The sequence below is a fragment of the Hevea brasiliensis genome, chromosome 8 (genome assembly GCF_030052815.1).
Source record: "Hevea brasiliensis isolate MT/VB/25A 57/8 chromosome 8, ASM3005281v1, whole genome shotgun sequence".
NCBI lineage: Eukaryota > Viridiplantae > Streptophyta > Magnoliopsida > Malpighiales > Euphorbiaceae > Hevea > Hevea brasiliensis.
This window is the reverse complement of record NC_079500.1, coordinates 98,297,127-98,312,503: the sequence shown is the minus strand read 5'-3', so window position 1 is coordinate 98,312,503 and position 15,377 is coordinate 98,297,127. Positions and strand designations below refer to the sequence as shown.

General features: G+C 38.7%; 1 pseudogene; it reads left to right on the top strand.

Moving 5' to 3' along the window:
- LOC131182172 (7-deoxyloganetic acid glucosyltransferase-like) overlaps positions 1-15,377 on the top strand; it is a 137,279-nt pseudogene that overhangs the window by 84,400 nt on the left and 37,502 nt on the right.

Genomic DNA, 15,377 nt, shown 5'->3' with positions numbered 1-15,377 from the left:
AAAACTATAATTTAAAAATTTTTGTGCACAAACCTGATGCGAGTCGCCTATCGGCCTTGACTCGATTCCTCGGGTTCTTTCTCGGTATTCTTTTCAACTGAAACACACAATTTTACAATGTTTCAGTACTAGAACTTAACATAAATCCACAATAAATTTAGCCTCATTTTTACCTAGCTCTAACATGCTAAACTCGACGTTCTTGAAATTTTGTGTTTTGGGTTACTATTCACTGCACTATTCAAGTCAAATTATTGACTTTCTAAGGCTTAATAGGTATGGGAACTCCAACTTCACCCACATACCACATTTTGGTCATTAAATTTGTTGGTTTTGGTCATTTTCTCAAAACTTAAATCCTTTTGGCCAAATTGTCAAATTTTCAGTTTTGGTGCTCCTAGTTGCACTATTCCATTGGTCGATCTACTGTTGGAATTTGACAAAACTTCCTTCATAGAAAATGTTCCTTATTGTTTTAAGTTTATTCTCATTTTTGGATCACCCCAATTGGAGTTTTGTAGCTCAAGTTATAGCCAAAATACAATTACTGTTCACGTGCACTGTTCATGCTACAATTTTGGTTCTGGCAGATTTTTTATCCAACTTCGTTCAGTAATTTGATCAAGTTAAGTCCATAATTTGGTCTAATTTCCTTCATACGAAATGTTCTACTATGTCTTAGGTTTCCATCGGTTCAAGAATCACCTAAATCGGAGTTTTCTAGAGAGAGTTATAGCCATTCAAACATTACTGCTCAAATGGCAATTCTGCAGTTTTGCAGGTTCAGTAACTCAACTTTGCTCAATAATTTGAATGGGTTAATGGCATAATTTTGTGTTCTTCATGAAAGTTTTAGGTCTATATCTCATCTAACCACTGGCAAAATTTCAGGTCAATTTGACCTGTCTAGCTGGAGTTATGACCAAATGAACAAACACTGTTCATTTGGTCAATTTGTGCAGTGGCAGCCTGCTCTTATTCAACTTTGGTCAATTGGTTCACTAAGTTTTGGTCACTTTTTGGGCATGGTTCCTAAATGAAAGTTGTGTCATTTTATGTCTATTTTCATCCCCAATTGGTGGCATATCAATTGGACTTGTAAAATTTCCGTTTTAGTCCTTCAAAGACGAATTTGACTTCCATTCCAACAATTCCCACACATCTCCTTTGGTCATTATTGACCATTTTTCTCTTCACAATAGGTCAAACACATCATTTACTCATTTCTCCAAATTTTTGGTTCATAAACCTTAAATTCCAAAACCCTAACTCACTTAATTTGTTACATTTTACTAATTCCAACCATACAAACACAATTCCTCAACTCATTCAAGCTTTCTAACATATTTTATTCAATCAAATTCATGCAATTCTTACCCTTACAAAGGCTGGACGAATTTCAATTTAGTCCCTCACACACACACACACACACACACACACATATATATATATATATATATATATATATATATTTTAAGTTTATTTCTATGCTCTTGATGCTATACATACACTAATTAAACTAAAAACTTGAAGTTTGCATTACTTACCTTGTTAGGTGTCTTTGAACTTTCACTTTCTCTCAATTTTCTTCAATTCTTTGATGACCAATCTTCCTCTCAAGTGATTAAATCAAGTTTTTGTGAAGCAAGTATGGGAGGATTTGGGGTTTAATGGTGGTTTCAAAGCTTGAAGCAAGCTTTAATGGAGGTTTACAATGGTGAGGGAGAGAGAAACATAAAGGGGAGGAAGATGAGGCTTTTTTCTTTTTTTTTTTCTTTTCTTTTCTTTTGTTTTTATGCTTATGGAAGACTCAAAAATCCATTTAATTAATCAAATTAATTAATTTAGTTATGGCATCATGCATGAGGTCATGCATGATGTCATCACCTTTTTACTTTTTGATTTTTCTCTCTTTTTTTTTTATTTTTCTATTAGTTCTTTAATTTAATTCTCGATCCCAAAATTTTCTTTTCTCCAATTTTATTTGACAGTTAGGTCAGGAGTCAGCTCTCGGGATCAATTGACCAAATTGCCCCTCGCCGGTTCATCCCAGTTTGCAAATAATTCAGTATTTCTTCCGGCTCCCTGACCTAATTTTTTGACTGGCTTAACAGTTCTTTTTCGTGATTTTCTCTTTTCCACTGTGTTTATAAGGGTCCTAAGGACCGCGGCGTCACATTTTACAGTTCGAAATTTGAGTTTAAATCGACTTCGCAGTCGTTCCCGAGAAGGTCACCCATCGCTGTGACTCTCAGTTCATTTAACTTCTTGTGTTCCATTTTTCTTATTTATACTCAACTAATTAACAATTACTAATTATTTGTGTTTATGGCTTCTCTTGTTGTCTTAAGTGTGGTTCTAATCCCCTTAATTGTCCGGACCGACTCCGGTCATCGGAACAGTGAAATATACCAGGCTATGCAAATAGGGGTGTTACAGGAGAGACCAATACTTTCCCTAATACGCACTCGCTACCCTAAAATCTACACAATTGAACCTCTGCATGAACATCTGAACGTAAAATTAAGAAGCATCGAAAGGCAAGGATCGTATTCATCCTCGAACAGTCTCTAGGAAGTTGACGGGACCTGCATCACATGGCTAGATAACCAGCCATCGCAATCTGTACTCTATGTTATGACAAGAGACCAACATATGGAATTCTGGTACGGTCTTGTTAATAGCTAGAAGAAGTTCTTATGGGTTATAAGGCCCGAATCTATTATGAAACAAAATGGTGATAATCTTGGAGAAATTCCTGAGGAGCTTCAGGAGGGGGCAAAGGAAAGAGGATACATTGTCAAATGGGCACCCCAGGATGAGGTTTTGGCACCTAAGGCAATTGATGGGTTCTTGACACACAGCTATGTAGCACGACACGGGGAAACGCGAAAATGGACACAGGGAAATGCGGAAACGGACATGGAGAAACGTCATTTTCAGAAATATAGGAAACAAAAATGTGGGGAAACGCGTAAATATAAAAAATATAGAGGTATATATATATAAAATCAATAATCTATTAAAAATTATAAAAATAATGATTTATTTTAAACTCTCACCTCCTGTATAATTATTAAAAAATACAAAGAGTATTAAAGATATTAAAATTTGAGTTTGCATTTTAATTAAAATCAATTCAAAAAATAAAGTAAAGAGTAAAAATAATAAGATAAAAATTACAATAAAAAATTTCAATTTAAAAGCCAGCCTCTCATTTCTCTCTCTCTCCTTAAAAGCTAGCATTTGTTTTTTGGCCATGTGCAGCACAACTATAAAAGCCAGCCTCCCGTTCCTCTCACTCTTGTGCTTTCTCTCTAATACTCTTCTTCTCCACCGCTTATCAGCTTTTTATCATCTTTTTTGGTTCCATTCTATCAAAACACTAATCTCCCTCTCTCTTTCTCCTTAATTGCCCTTCAGCTTTTTTAGATCTCACCACCTCCATTTCTAATTTGTCTTTTCAATCTAATCTCTTCTCTTCCAAGTGAGACTTTGTTTGAACTTTTACTGAGTCAATCTAGGGTTTTCTTTCTTCTAATTCATCTTTCAATTCCTTTGCTTTTGCTTTGCCTTGATCTTTTTGATTTTTTTCATATTATTATGTAATTAAAAGAAATAAAAAAGATTTGGTTTGTTGATTTGGTATATTTCGTTAGACTGGTTACTTGCTGATGGGAAATGAAACCAGAAGAAAGTAAAAGAGAGTTTGGGTCCTCTTCTCCTCCTACTGCAATTTCCTTTTTTTTTTAGAGAAACACATTTGCGATATGGGAAACGCATTTCCATTTTTTGGATTTTCTGGACATGGCCCCGAAATGTTTCAAGGTCGTGTCTGTAATACCCATATATTCATTAGTTCTATACATTTCATTGTTCCTGTGACCAGTGTCGGTCCGAATAATCAAGGGGCTTAGAATTATATTTAAGTCACCTAGAAAAGCCACAAACAAAAATTTATAACAATTACATGAAGGTAAAATAGAAATCAAGAAAACAAGGCATAATGGGTTAAATGAGCTGAGGCCACAGCGATGGGTGATCGAACCGGGAAGTGACTGCGAGCTCAGTCACTGCCCTAATTTTGTATGGGACCTTATGGCATCTTAGGCCTAAGGATTATTACGAAGTTAATGGTATTGTGAAAACCATAGAAAAGAATAGAGAACCAGCTTAAATAATTAAACCAGAGTTCCGGAAGCAATTTAATGCTATTGGAAAAACGGATCAGACTGGTAAGGGGCAATTTGGTCAATTCACCCTTAGAGGTGACTTTTGGCCTAAATGTCCATTAAAATGTAGAAAATTAAAATTGTGAAAAATAGATTACAAGTGAAGAGGTGAGTGAAAGAAAAGGAAAAAGAAATGAAAATTTCAAATCCAAAAAGATTTATGACATCTTCCATGAGGTATGCATGACACAATAAAGAATTTTAATTTAATTTAACTAATTTGGGATAATTATAAAAGTGAGATAAATGAAAAATTAAAAAGAAAAACTTGAGTCTTCTTCTTCCCAACAATTGTTGTCCCTCTCTCTCTTGCTTTCTCTCTCATAATCCACCATTAACACATAAAAATCAAGCTTCCAAAACTTGATTTTCCACCATAAACCCTAACAAAAAGCCCTAGAAACCTTCTAATTAACACTAGAAGAGAATAGTTGGAAAGAGAATTTGAATAAATTAGAAAGGAAATTGAAGATTCAAGAGCACCAAAAGGTTAGTAATGATTCCTCTAATTTTCTCTCTATCTTTATGATTAGGTACTTAAATTAAGTTAGAATTTGTTGAAAATTGAACAAAAGTGACATTTTAAGGGACCTAGGGAAATTCGGCCAACATATGGGGAATTAGGGTTTGATGGTAATTGATGGTATTGTACATGTAGGCAAGCTTAAATGAGTTGGTGTATGTGATTTGTACACTTTGATTTCATGAATTGTGGCAAATGCATAATTAGGGTTCTTGGAAATTGGGAAATTAGGGAAAATTTGAGGATTTTGGTGAATTTATGGCCAATTGACATAATTGATGCTTAAATTGGTCATTTGGTGTGATTATGAGTGTGATTGAATGCATAGAATGGAATTGAAGTTTGAATGTGCTAATGCCCAAATCTGGACAGCTTGACCCTTGTCCCTTTAAATGGTTATAACTGAAATTTTGTTGCTCCAATTGGCGTGTGCCCTATTGGAGATGAAAATTAAGACCCAAAGCAATAATTGTCATGTAGAAACCTTGCCTTAAAATCGACCACAAGTTGGTGTAAAATTTGGTTAAATCTGGATTAGGTACCCCGCCACTAGACAAAACTGACTATATGAACAGTATATATTTAGAAAGGTCTAAATGTTTTCATACCATTAGAAAGCTTAGACATAGTTGAACAACTTTCATGGAGAACACAAACTCAAATTCTGACCATAACCTAATCAAATTGCCAACCAAACTTAGGTCACCAAATCTGCCAGACCTAAATTTGCCCAGAATTTATGGGTTTTGACCAATTCGGCCAGCCTTAGTAAAAATAGCACAACTTGAGCTAAAAAACTCCAAATGGAGTGAATCAAAAAGAAAATTAAAGCTAAGACATTAAGGAACAACTTTAAGGAAGAAAGTTTAGCCAAATTTCTACTATAGATTGGTCCAATGGAAGAGTAAACTAAGAAGACAAAATCTAAATTTTTGGAAATTCTTCCAATGAGTTTTGAATTGAGATTGGCAACCAATGCCAACAAATTAGGACCCAAAATGTGGTATGTGGGGGTAATTAGAACTAGCATACCTATTAAGTATGAGAAAATCAATATTTTACCAAATTGGTCAAGTGAATAGTAATCATCATAACTAAGAACGTAAAGAACTTAATTTATGGGATTATACAAGTAAATTTTAAATGCAAAATGCAATTGTTAGAATTATTGTTAGAAATGATTTGTATAAATATTGAAACACTTTAAATTGTATATTTTAGTAGAAAAAGATACTAGAAAAGATAAGGAAAAAGTAAGTCAAGACAGAGAGGCGACTCATTAGAGGTTTGTACACAACTAATTTTATTCAATTGATTTTAATTTTGTAAATTGTTTTGAATGAATGGTAATTATAAATGTTTCGGTTGCAATTATGATTTTCTCCTTGAATTTTATGAATTATGTGTTGCCAACCCTATAAGGGTAAATTCTTTGGGGTAAATTCTTTGAATGACTTGTGTTAAGTGAATTGAAATGCAATTATTTGAATGGAAATTTTATGAATTAGTTTTTAAACCACAGTTAACATGACAGTCCCGTTTGGAACTCCCTAGTAGTAATGGCTATTAGGGGTTTGGTAATTAAAATTATTTATGTCTCCCATTAATAACAGCTAGTGTGGTAAGACTATATGAGTACTCATTAGCTAGCTAGCCTTTCCCTCATTAATAATGGTTAGTGAGGTGATTTGCTTTGTCGTGGTGTACAACACATCATTGATCGTGAAATTTTGTGTCATGATCTAGACTATGCGTTCTTGGCAACACTTTTTCTTTGAGATTTGTGAACTATGTTTGAAATAATAACTCTTAGTGATTTGATAATTTGGATATGCTTCATTCTTATGAAAACCTTGATCTGTTATGAATTAATTTATTTTATTTTACAATGATTTTTAATTGATATTAGTTGTGTACCACTGAGTAAAATTACTCGGCGATGGCTTTTCTTGCTATCGCAGATAGGAAGAAGGAAAAAGCAGCAGAGTGAGCTGTTATAGCTGCAGGAAAAGACTATTTTTGGATCTTGTGTGGGTACAACACCTTATACCCTTGTAAATTATTTTTGATGTAAATTTTTGGTTCATATGTATCTATTGAACTAGTCAAGTAGTTGTACAATCAAAGTTGTAATGATATTAATATTTTGTTTTCTTTTCTGGAATTACAAATTTTATATTTGAGTTGAACTGAATGAAATATTACTGAGATTGTTTGAAACTGTGTTAGTTGATATTCATTTGGATTTATTTAAATGGAGTTGTCAATCTTGTGTATATTGGAAGTGCTTTTAACAGGTTTTAGAAGAACCGTTTTCTCCATTTTTAGTCGGCATTCTGCCGAATTTTCTATAAAATCTTCGGAAATCCCAAACTAATCAAAAATTTTATTTATGAGCTAAATTTCAATTAAAGTTTTTTTTCATTACTTGATCATCATTACCCCACACTGTAAAATGAATAGAAATTTGTTTAAAATCCCTTGTAGTATATTTAATGGGTTATCGGTAGGCGAAGTTTGATAATTCATTAGGTATACTACGGGATCATGTTATGCCTTATGAAGAGGTAAGGTGTGACATGTTTTAGTGGTATCAGAGCAATATTTCAAATGAGTTTTGAACTATGCATTTGAATTGTTTTCTTGATTAGTACAACTGCTCAAGTGTTTTTAATTAATACATATGATGCATTTACATCATGAATATGAACTAATGGAGGGAAATTTCCTTGTGTTATTTGTTCAGGAGATAAAATATCCTCTCATTGAATATGGAAGAAGGGGATCGCTCAGTTGAGCAGTCTGTTGAGGCTGAGACATAGGGGGAAGCCCCAGCTCTTCAGAACATTAGTGGGTCAGCTACACCAGCTTCACCCATGCCGCAGTTTCCTGCTCTGTTCGCTCAGCAGATGACTGCCCTATTTCAATAAATGGCTGGGAACATGCCAACCCAAGCACCAGCAGTGCAACCACAGCCTCCAGCCAGGCAATATGATAAGCTGATGAAATATGGGGCCACTGAATTTAAAGGTACTGTGGATCCACTAGAGGCGAAATAGTGGATTGAAAGAATAGAAAGAGTATTTAAAAAGCTGCATTGCACAGAAGAATTAAAGTTTGAATACTTGGTTTCTCTGCTGCATGGGGATACTTATGAGTGGTGGAAGACTATCCCACATAGTTTAGTGGAGCCCCCTGTTTTAACTTGGTCAGACTTTCTGAGGGAATTCAGACAAAAATGGAACCCTGACACATATGCTGACATGAAACTACAAGAATTTCTGAATTTGAAGTAAAGGGACAGAACTGTAGCAGAGTATGAGAGGGACTTCTCCAGATTGAGTCACTATGCGAAAAGTTTGCTTACTACTATCCAAGACAGATGTAAATGCTTTGAGGCCGGGTTAAGGCCTAGTTTGATGATGCAAGTTGTGGGGTTTAGACATCAGAATTTTTCAGAATTGATTTCGTAAGCCTTGGAGTTGGAAAGAATTGAAGTGGAAGGGACAATTAAGAAGGGATCAGAAGAGAAAGAGAAAGATGGAAAGACTACTGGTCAAGCTCCTGATAGTGGATCAGGAAAGAGGAAACATTTTGGGGTATCTAGTTCTTGCAAGTTTGGTAGAGGTAGATCCTCAAGACAAAGACTACCCCGACCTAGCCAGAAGACATCTAGAGGAACAACCCCAGTTCGTACTTGTGAAACATGTGGAAAAGTACATAGAGGGGTCTGTTACAAGGTTATTGGAGCCTATTACAATTGTGGTGGAACTGGCCATTTTTCCAGAGACTGTGTGAGTGCTTGCAGAGCTACACCACCTACTACAGTTGAAGGCTCAATTCAGAGTTCTGCCTCCAGAGGTTCACAGACAGTTAGTAGAGGTTGAGGAAGAGGCAGGGGTAGTACTTTTAGCAGTCAGGCTACAGTTAACCAGCCTGAACAGAGTGGTGCATCGGCTAGGGTATACACCATGCGACAACGAGAAAAGGCTGAAACTTCTAATATAGTCGTTGGTACTTTCTCTATCTTTAAACAAGATGTGTATCTGCTGTTTGATCTGAGTTCTACACACTCTTATATTAGTGCCAGCATCACTTATTGTATTGCTATTCCTGATGTGAAAATGGATTTTGAGATGCTAGTAATTAGTCCGTTAGGACAAGAGGTTAGGGTCAACAGAATGTATAAGGATTATCCTTTGGTGATCCAAGGACATGCTTTTCTATCCGACTTGATTGAAATACTCTTCAGAGATTATGATATCATCTTGAGCATGGATTGGTTAGCCATGCATCATGCTATGATTGACTGTAGACTAATGATAGTCATTTTTGGTCTCTCTTAGTATGATGATGTGGTAATACATGGGGAGAGGCAGTTATTGCCATCAAATCTCATTTCAGCTGCACTAGCTAGAAAAATAATCCAAAAAGGGTGTGAAGCATATTTGGCCCATGTGAGAGACACCCAAGTAGGGAGTCTAGCAGTGAGGGATATTCCTACTGTATGTGACTTTCCAGATGTGTTTCCTGAAGAATTACCAAGGCTACCTCTAGAAAGAGAAGTGCAGTTTGAAATAGAGGTTATGCCTAGTGTTGACCCAATCTCCATTACCCCGTATGTCGACACCATATTTTGGCCGACCCCCAGAATCAATAAACTTCGAAACTGATCCCCAGCACTAAGTCTCCCTTTGCCAACCAATTACATTTCCGACCTCTCCTTGCCATTTAACCATATTTCCGATCTCTCTTCACAGAGAATTGAACCAATGCTAAGCCCTCGTATCAGTTAAAGCCTCACCGGTCTATTAAGTCACTTACCGATCTCTCAAACCCATTACCGAATTTCCTGACCAGTCAAGTGTATTCCTGATCTCTTTTCACAAAAGAAATTGAACTGACACTAGATCTTTGTTACCAGTTTTTATTGCCGATCTCCCTTTCAAAAGTTTAGGAATAATCAAAGGTTCCGTTCCGGTTTAAGGAAGATCCCGATCTTAAATGTCCAAGTCAAATTTCCAATTTTAATCAAGTCCCGTTTAGTGTTGGTTCTCTACCAATCTCATGCTCATTGTGTTTTCCGATCTCTCACACTTAGGTTAATAATCACTTTCAGTTATTTCAACATACTCAGACAATCAAGTGTTTAATAATTTAGAAACTTTCTGATCACAGCTATTCATCGAACAAAAGAGGCATTTCATTTCATTTCATTTCAAGAATTTGTACAAGTCATTCAGCTGGAGGATCACCCCCAACCTGATCTACATTTTTTCCATCTCCCCTCTCACCCTCAGCCTCCTCCTCACTCTCCTCACCTTCATCCTCGGGAGCCAGGTTGGCCATCCAAGAGAAGTCCTCCTCAGGGTAACGCTTCTTGAGCTCAGCCAGGAGATCTCTGTGGGCATTCACATAAGCACCGGCCACTCCAGTCACCATCTCTTCTTCTTTCGCCTTGAGTTCCTCAGTAAGGTGAGCGATGTGAGCGGCTTCATCGGTCTGAAGTGCTTGAACTTCTTCCAGAACACAGGTTCGCTCGGCCAGAACACGAGACTGTTCGGCCAGCTTGTCTTCATAGAACTTCATCCGCCCCTCAATTTCACATATGTAATCCCGGGCGGATGAGAGTTGAGATCGGAGAGAAGACATATCCTGACTCATCTTCTCGACTTCCTTGCCCAGGCGAAGAGCTTTCTCCCGAACAATGTGCTGGTTCACCAAGCACACCACTTTTAGGCTCATAGATCTGGTCAAAATGTTATCAAGAGTATCCGGAGACAGCCTATCCCGGTCTTCCCGAAGGCAGATGGATGACCCCAGGACCTTAGCGAAGCCTGGATTTTCTCAAACCATCCGGTTCTTCTCTAGTGAAGTGAATAGGACATGGGCGCCTCGGGAAAGGGGCCTCACAGGAGGCTGAGAAGGACCCCCTTCGATGCTCGGAACAACTGGAGGAGGTGGAGGCGGCTCTTCTCGACGAGGAGGAGATCGGATCACTTCCACCTCGGGGATCGGCGGTCCCGAAGGTTGAGACGAGTCTTCTCGTATTTCCCTGGGCTCATGCCTGGGTGTCTGCATTTCCTCGGCTCGCTTCATCTCCCGTACTTTCTGGGAGATCTCCCTCTTTCGCTTCCAGTTCTCCTTGGAGGCTTCGTCTCTTACCATACCTGCACGAAGAAAAGGTCAGTGAGATCGCTAAGGTCCTGAGATCTGAGATTTAGAAAATACCAATGCCGAGGTCAGAGAGCGCAAGCTCGCGATCTTGGCCGGTGACCAGTTCCATCGTCCACTGATGAAGTTCGGCAGTCACTGCATCCAAGCAAGAGAACTTCTCTCTGCTCGCCTGTTCCTTCAGCTCCATCACCATTGCACCCTCTTCCCTATTCAACACGAGACGCTTCGAAATTAAGGGGCCTTGGTGTAGCCAGCTACGAGGGAAACCCTCAAAGCCGTTCGAAATTTTGCTTCTTAGAATGAAGAAGCGGTTCTTCCAATTCTTCAGGGAGGAAGGCAGATCGGTGAAAAGCCCGCAATGTGGCTTCTCCTGGAAGAACCAGTACTCGTTGTCTTTTCGACGGGTTAATCTGTGCAGCTCGGTAAATACTTTAGGCGTAGGACGGAATCCTTTAGCTCGGCAGAGGCCTCGGAAGGCTACTAAGATCCGCCACGAGTTCGGATGAACTTGGGCGATGCACACTTGGAAAAATTTTAGAACTTCTTTGAAGAAGTCATCGAGAGGGAACCGCAGTCCGGCTTTTAGTTGTTCCTCGTATATCATGATCATATCGTTCTCTTCGAAGAAGTGATCGGCTCGGTGATCGCCATGACACCGGATAAGTTCGTATGAATTGGGCCAGATGTTATACTCCTGGCTGAATGACTGCAGGTCAGTCTCTTGCAAGATTGACGGCAGCTCGTCCATAGGAAGGTTCTCTCTCCCTGAAGAAGGCGCGTGCCTTGATGATGGTGCTTGCCCCTGAGCTGGAACCGAGACCCTAGGAGGTTCAGGTCGCACGCTTGGCCCAACCACCTCTACTTCATCCGATGACCATGAAATGTGAATGGAAAGGGGGCTTGCCGCTCTCTGACCTTCGACGCTGCTCATTTTCAAAAGAAATAAAGAACTTAAAGTAAAAGAAGGATCAAAACCCTTACCGGAGCTTGATCGGTGTCGGAAGAGCTTGAAAAATCGAGAGAATTTTTGGAATTATTTGCGAGAGATCGAAAATGGCATAAGAGAGCAACTAGCTAACCCTCACCCCTATTTATACTCGTCCGAGTATTTAATGCTCACGATGTTCCAGGCAATGCATCGGTTAGCAGGACTCGCCAGCTGTTCTGACACGCCTCTCGAATATTCCAAAATTCCATAAAGAGAACGGCTAATTAAAGATCGGCTGGTTGGGGATCGGTTAATTAAGGCGAATGTTTGGGAGAGCGGATTAGTTAAGGGTTGGTTAGTTAGGAACCAGATCGGAAAAGATCGAAAAATAATCACTGCAATAATAATAAGATGATAATCGATAAAATGAAATCTTTATTTCCAAAAGATCGGATTACATCATTTGGGTGATCTCAAGAGATCGGATTACATTTCCAAAAGTCAGATTACATCATTTGAGCGATCTCAAGATCGGATTACATTAAAAATCTGATTACATCAAAAGGCCGATCTCTAAAGATCAGCAGAACATCCTATCTAAAGAGGGCCTATGTCAAAGTCAACATTGTGACTGATCCAAAGGGTGTCACCGACCCGAACCGAGCCGCTGTCGGAACACCCAATGTGGAGGAAAGCCGCTGTCGGAACACCCAATGTGGTGAGAAACTGAATAAAATTGGAAGAGCAACCGCCAAGGGTCAGCGGAACATTAGCAGTTTTCTCGGCCGAAATCGGTTCGCTGATTATACCGATCGAACGACTCGAGATCGGCACGATCGAGGTCCGCAATCTAGATCGATTAATTAGTCTAGTTCTCTCACCATCATCAGATAAGGTTATCGCGATTATTCGATCACCGGGATCGTAAATTTTCAGTGGGGGAATAAAGAAATCCATCAAAAAGGGATCAAAAGCCACAGTCGTGGCAGACTCTCACGAGCGATTAGAACAGAAAGTAAGAAGGAGAGAGGAAAATCGAATGAGGAAGTCTCTTGATCAAAGGGTATATATAGGGAGAAATCAGGCATTTATTGCTAAGCAGAAAACGAAGCGGACGCTTCGGGAATCGAGGGGAAATTAATGCTTTGACCGGACCGGGCTTGACTAAGGAAAGGATCGGAATGATAGAGATCGGAAGAGGGGAGACCGGTATGAAAGATCGAAAAGGGTGCATGTCAAGAAGATCAGAAAGAGGGGAGATCGGAAGGCAAAGAGAATAAGACAAATCCCAATAGCCGTTGTCAGAATCAGAGCCAAGGTAGTTAAAGTGTTGCAGACGAAATCTCCACCGCACGCCTGAGAATCGCCCACAATGCTGACAGGTGCCAGAGCATGTCATGACAGTTTTGTACATCCCAATCTCCACCGTTGATCTCACTTGCAAGGACGAGTCCAGAACCTTTAGATCAAAGGAGAAGACGACAAGACCAGCGCCTTTTATTCCCAGCCCTTGGATCGCCCAGGTCAACAAAGTTTCGGACCGTCAGATTAGAAGAAGAAAAGGACAAGTATTCTGGAAGAGATCTTGGCCATCCGTTCTGATTCTCTTTAATTCCTGAGCCTCAGATCATGTCCTTTGAAATCCTGACCCTCCATCTCCCTCAAAACAGATCTTGGCCCTTCAGAAGGAGCACCCGATTCCTATAAATACCTGTATGAAAACTGTTCAGGGGGACGAAAAAAAAATATTGAAGAGGTGGTAATTATAGTGGAAGAACTCTGAAAATTAATTCAGCTCGTTATTCTGCTATTGGAAAGACTTTTGAAACTAGTTTTCTGAAGTATTTTCTTGCAAAAGGGGATTTTTGAATACTGAAACTCCATTTTCAGGCCGTTCATTATCCTGTGGCACTCTCGCTGTCTATCTTTGTCATCTTTATTTTCACTCCTTTTTAGCAAAGTATCCTTCATTTCACGGTGAACTTTAGTCATCGGGCCATCAGCTCGCCGTCCTATCACGTCTAGTGATTTCGTAGTCGGTTCAATAAATTTGGCTTCCTACAGGTAAGTGTTTATATCATAGCTTTATCGAGTGTTCTTTTTATTTCACGTATTTCTGTCGCTTTTACGTTTATAATTTTTAATGAGTTTACATTTCATGAAGAAAGTTATTCCCGAGTTCATTCTTGAGTTGATCAGTTCGTTCTTTTGTCATTCCTTGTTACCTCTAAAAGCAAGAGTTCTAGCCCCGAGCAGCATGCAAGTAGTTGGATAAACTGTAAACAATTGTATCTTAAGCGCTCCTTTAAAATAATAAAAGGTCTGAACAATAAGTCAGGGAAATGGATAAGTTGAATTACTAGGTTAATACAAAAGGCGATTGGGTAAAATGCCATAAGGCGGAATAAAACCGAATCTCAGTTAAATAAACAGAATAGATCGAGTATTGCCCGTCAAAAGGTGTTGGCACGGCGACCACATAGGAGGTCTGTATAGTTCGGTTTAATGTCCCTTGTCTAATTTCGAGGTGCCAAAGAGTTAAAAAGAACCTTCTTTCTGGTCCTCCGAATCTTCGAATGTCAAAACCCTTAACCTTAGGCTCCCACAATATGTAAGATTTTAAGAGGTCGAAAAAGTCTTTATTCGACCCCCGTTCAAGTAAAAGAGATCGGAGGAGAGTTCTTATCCGGTCTCAATTCAAAATTTTAATAAATATTTAACAGAGATCGGAGGAGAGTTCTTATCCGATTCTCAACTCAAACTTTTAATATTTAAAAGAGATCGGAGGAGAGTTCTTATCCGGTCTCAATTCAAAATTTTAATAAATATTTAATAGAGATCGGAGGAGAGTTCTTATCCGATTCTCACCTAAAATTTAACGAATAATTTAAAGAGGTCGGAGGAGAGTTCTTATCCGATCCTCAAGCTAAAAATTAATAAACATTAAAGAGATCGGAGGAGAGCTCTTATCCGATTCTCAAATTGAATAAAATAGCTCTTTCAAACAAAACTAACATACAATAGTAACTCACTAAGGTTGTCTCATTTACTTATGTATCTGGGTGATCCGAATTTAGTGAAAAATCAAAATATCCTTTTGTCAAAAGGATTAACATTTCCATTCAAGCCCTCCTAACTAATTTATGAAGAACGCGAAGTTAAATCTACTTACCCTTATTGAGGGATGAGGTGGGGTGCCTAACACCTGCCCCACCCGTTTACAGGCCCCGAACCTGGAATCTCTGCTTTGAAGTGGTTTCATTTTAATTCATTTTCACAAATGGTTTTCTTTAGTTTCCCTCAAAACTAAGGTGGCGACTCCTCACTCTTTCCCACTTCGGTGAGGGTTCGTTCAGGCGACCGCAAAACTCCTTGCGACAGCTTGGCGACTCCACTGGGGACCAGCACTGACTTAATCCCAGTCTAGAGGTCCAAAAGTAGATTTAATTTTTCGATCAAATTATAGTTAGGTGGGCTCACCCGGCAATATTTTATTGATTATTCCTACTAACTTTTT